This window comes from Nyctereutes procyonoides, unplaced genomic scaffold, assembly GCF_905146905.1.
Source record: "Nyctereutes procyonoides isolate TBG_1078 unplaced genomic scaffold, NYPRO_anot_genome, whole genome shotgun sequence".
Classification (NCBI taxonomy): Eukaryota; Metazoa; Chordata; class Mammalia; order Carnivora; family Canidae; genus Nyctereutes; species Nyctereutes procyonoides.
Window position 1 is genome coordinate 140,912 of NW_026575045.1, and position 5,357 is coordinate 146,268.

Consider the following 5,357-nt stretch of genomic DNA (forward strand, 5'->3'; position numbering starts at 1 on the left):
AGAAAGATGGCAAGCCTACATCGCTCAGGTCTGTGATGTAGAACTTACTGAGCTGGACTTTTACCAGAAAAAAGCACAGCCTGTCTCTGAAATTTTGCAACTAAAGACATATTTACCCACATTTGAAACTATAACCTAATATATAAATGAATTCTGGGGGAATAGAAATGATTTTTCCCTCTTAAATAATCGCAAAATAAAATTCTCTATTTTTCCTTAACTCCTTAAAAAAGCCATGTGGCATAATTTCATTATTCCTTTTCACTTTTTCATCTCTGTAAATGTGAACTGTATTTTGAGGTCACACTTTTTTTTTGTTTTGTTTTGCAGAGATTGTGCTGTGTTATATGAGATTTCTTACCTCACTTGTAATCCTTGGCTATATTTTCCTGCCCAGCATTATCTAAACAGAAGGGAGAGCAAGAAAAGTATCACTTTGGTGAACATTGTACAAGAAGTGTTAGATTTGACGATCAGACAATATTTATTAAAAGAAGCACATTATCTCATTCAATATTTTCACTTGTAAAAATTGTATAAACAGATCTTTTACAGCAGAAAAGACCAGAAAACAACCTCAAAGACTGGTTGAACAAATTATGGAATTATGTTTAAACAATAGAATGGAAAAATGCTATTCCAATACTATGAAGAAAGAAGTAGACCTATATATTGAATGTATGTCTACTGTTTAATGAACTAGGTAAAATAGCATGTTATCATGTCTTAGGCGTCAGCACTTTTTCTTTAAAGGACCAGAAGAGGGAGTGCCTGAGTGGCTCAGTCAGTTAAGCATCTGCCTTTGGCCCTGGTCATGATCTCAGGGTCCTGGGTTGGAGCCCTGTGTCCGGGTTCCCCATTCAGTGAGTGTCTGCCTCTCCCTCTCCCTCTGCGTCCCCCTCCTTCATGCTCTCTCTCTCTCATAAATGAAAAAAATCGGAAAAAAAAGAAAAAAGAAAAAGGGCCAGATGATAAAATGTCTTAGGCCATACAGTCCCCTACAGTCAACTCTGCCATTACATCAAGGAAGTACTCATTGATAATATGTAAAAGAAATTGGAGTGGCTGTGTTTAAATAAAACTTTATTTACAAAAAGAAACAGAGGGTTAGATTTGGCTCCAATAAACTTTATTTAAGAAACAGACAAACAGGGACGCATGGGTGGCTCAGCGGTTAAGCATCTGCCTTCTACTTAGGGCATGATCCTAGAGTCCGGGGATGGAGTCCCACATCGTGCTCCCTGCAGGAGCATGCTTCTCTTTCTGGCTGTGTCTCTGCCTCTCTCTCTCTCTTTCTGTGTCTCTCATGAATGAATGAATGAATGAATGAATGAAGAAATAAATCTAAAAAAAAAAAAGAAACAAGCAAAAGAACCATGGATGAGCTATCCTTTGTCAATCCCTGATTTTATAATAAAGCTATTTTAAATAAAGGAATTAATGGTAAAGAGAGAGGGAGATAATTTTTTTTTAACTTTGTGAACTCTTGGTATCTAAAAATTTTAAAAGTCACTCTGTTTCTGTTTATCTTTAATTTTTCAAAACATGTTAATCAAGGAGATCCCATACTTTTTGAGAGGAAATACCATTGATCAGATTTTTGGATTGCTAGACTAGCAATGTTCCAAATGATTGTTCATCCAGGGGACAGAGGCTTTAGTTAGTTTAAACGCCAATGGTTTTTTGTTTTGTTTTGTTTTGAAAACCAGCTCTTTATTTTTTTTAATAAATTTATTTTTTTATTGGTGTTCAATTTGTCAACATACAGAATAACACCCAGTGCTCATCCCATCAAGTGCCCACCTCAGTGCCCACCACCCAGTCACCCCCCCAACCCTCCTTCCACCACCCCTAGTTCGTTTCCCAGAGTTAGGAGTCTTTCATGTTCTGTTTCCCTTTCTGATATTTCCCACTTATTTTTTCTCCTTTCCCCTTTATTCCCTTTCACTATTTTTTATATTCCCCAAATGAATGAGACCATATAATGTTTGTCCTTCTCCAATTGACTTATTTCACTCAGCATAATACCCTCCAGTTCCATCTACGTGGAAGCAAATGGTGGGTATTTGTTGTTTCTAATGGCTGAGTAATATTCCATTGTATACATAGACCACATCTTCTTTATCCATTCATCTTTCGTTTTGTTTTAACATATTTTCTCCACTTATAGTTTAAAAAATTGTGCAGTGAAAGCTGTAAGACACAAATTAAACTATTTCTAGTTACCTGGAACATTAAACCAGAAACCTTAAAACCCTGAATATAAATAGAATTCCCACAATTCATGTTTCTCTGCCCCATCACAACCTGGAAATTAGATAAGATCACCTGAATTTAGACTGCACCATGAGGGGATCCCTGGGTGGCGCAGCGGTTTAGCGCCTGCCTTTGGCCCATGGCGCGATCCTGGAGACCGGGGATCGAATCCCACGTCGGGCTCCCGGTGCATGGAGTCTGCTTCTCCCTCTGCCTGTGTCTCTGCCTCTCTCTCTCTCTCTCTCACTGTGTGCCTATCATAAATAAATAAAAATTAAAAAAAAATAGACTGCACCATGGGGAGACAAATGGAGGATGGTTACAATCCTGAACTGAATTTAACTCTGAATGTCCTTAGTGTTTCTGAATTTCTCTGAAAGTGACTGAACTGTTTTCTATTATTAGATCAAATGAGTACTCAACACAAATTTCAGTCAGAGAAAAATTGAAGTTTATTGTTTTGCATAGAGATTGTGTGATATTATACCTTTCTTTTGCATAATCATTATCCTATTAAAAAGAAGTGCATGTATCTGAAATCATTTTGAAGGAAGGATACCAATTATTGGCAGGTCATGGAATTACAAGGTCTTTGAAAGTGCTACAACTTTAAGTATGTAGTCAAGTTTTTACAATGAGTTTGTTTTATTTTTTTTAATCTGAAAATGTAGACAATAAAGTTAGTTGCATTTGAAAAACATTTATTTAGAATTTCCAAGATACAGAAAGTTTGCAAGAATGTTATAAAGAACTCTTGTATAACCTTCAGCCAGCTTTACCAATTGTTAATATCCTGACTATATATATAGTCTTTTCTCCCTGAGCTTTCTGAGAGTACATGCTAGTCATTATACCCATTCACCCCCAAAACTTCAATCTGTATTTCCTAAGATTAAGCTGTAGTTGGGAGGTTTAATGTTTGTACAATGACGTTATTATTTAATTTATAGGTCTAATTCAAATTTTCTTATATTTTCAGTAATGTCCTTTATATTATTTTCTGGGATTCAAGACAGAATTGTTCAATGCCTTGTTTTCTTTCCACTTTGGTCTCTTCTAATGTAAAATCAGGCTTTACAAGGGATCCCTGGGTGGCTCAGCAGTTTAGCACCTGCCTTCTGCCCAGGGCATGATCCTGGAGTCCTGGGATTGAGTCCAACATGGAGCCTGCTTCTCCCTCTGCCTCTCTCTCTGTCTCTCATGAACAAATAAATAAATAAATAAATAATCAGGCTTTACCAAATAATGTTGACTTTTTTTTAATGAGTCTAGGTCATGTATTTTGTTCATGTCTGTCCCTCAAATTGGGTTTTCTGACATTTCCTGATAATTGGATCAATGTTTTGCATCTTTGGCAGAAACAGTACAACAGTGATGGTGTGTTTTCAGTGCTTTGTATCGAGAAGCACAAGATGTTCAATTATACCATTGTTACGCCAAATTTGATCAGTTGTCTAAGTTGGTGTTCACCTGGCTTCCCTTCTGTAAAGATAGTATTTCCCCCTTTATAATTTGTAAGTTATTTGTGGGGATACTTGAGACCCTATAAACTTCCTGGTTCATTAAATCATCCACTATCTTTAATAATTAATTATTTAATAATTAATAATTCTTTCTGATTAAATTTTTGCTATTATAGTTGCAAAAGGGTTCTTTCTTAAACTGCCATTACTCCTTCTACACTTATTAACATTCTACTGTAAGAAAAAGTTTTCCTATCTTACGTGTTTATTTGCTCATTATTTGTTTATTATTTGTATAGACTCATAGATTCTTTTTATTCCCATGAAGTAAAATACACTATAATTGTTACTTATTTTAGTACTCAAATTGCCCCAGATTTGGCCTGTGGGAGCTCCACTAAGTGAACTCTTGTGTTCTTTGACATATCCTCATCATTTTTAGAGCACCTCCTTACTTTTTGATACAAAAAATGTTTAGGGTCCTCTTATACTTCTCTGGGCTAACTCTGGAGTCAGCCATTTCTCCAAGGAGCTCTTATTCCATTTAGTGAGTGCTGGTGCCCTAATTACTTCTGGAGTATCACTGTATCTATGCCCCTTTAGTCAACAAAAATACAATCTGTGTCTACATATTTTTGTCTAGGATCTCTCTATTTATATCTCATATTTATAACTACATGTACAAAAAAACATGAGTCCATTGTCTGGATATACTCATCTATTTATTCATTTTACCTATTGAAAGACACCTGGGTTTCTTCTAAGCTTGGGCAATTATGAATAAAGCTCCTATGAACATTCATATATAGGTGTGGCCATGAGTTTTCAGTTCCTTTGGATAAATACCAAAGAGCATAATTGTTGGTAAGAGTATGTTTAGTTCTTTAAGATTTTATTTTTTTATTGGAGAGACAGCATGAAGGGAGGGAGCAGAGGGAGAGGGAGAAGCAGACTCCCCACTGAATGGGGAGCCTACTTGAGGACTTGACCCCAGGATGCTGAGATCATGACCTCAGCCAAAGGCAGATGCTTAACCAACTGAGTCACTCAGGCACCCCTGTTTAGTTTTGTAAGAAACTGCCAAACTGTCTTCTAAATTTGTTCTACCATTTTGCATTACTATGACAATAAAAGAAATTTCCTGTCATTCCACATCCTTGCTAACTTTTGATGTTGTCAGTGTTCTGGATTTTGGCCATTCCAATAGCTGTGTAATGGTATCTCATTGTTTTAATTTGCATTTCTCTGATTATATAGAATGTGGAGAACCTTCATATGCTTATTTGCTATGTTCTTTGGTGAGGTGTCTGTTAAGGTCTTAAACCTATTTTTAAATAAGTTTTTTTTTATTGTTCAGTTTTAAGAGTTCTTCGTATATTTTGAATAAGTCCTTTATGAGATGTATCTTTTGCAAATATTTTCTCCTAGTCTGTGGCTCATTTTCTTTTTTTTTAAGATTTTATTTATTTATTCATGAGACACACACACACACACACAGAGAGAGAGAGAGAGAGAGAGAGAGAGAGAGAGAGAGAGAGGCAGAGACACAGGCAGAGGGAGAAGCAGGCTCCATGTAGGGAACCTGATGTGGGACTTGATCTCGGGTCTCCGGGATCATGCCCTGGGCAGAAGGCAGGC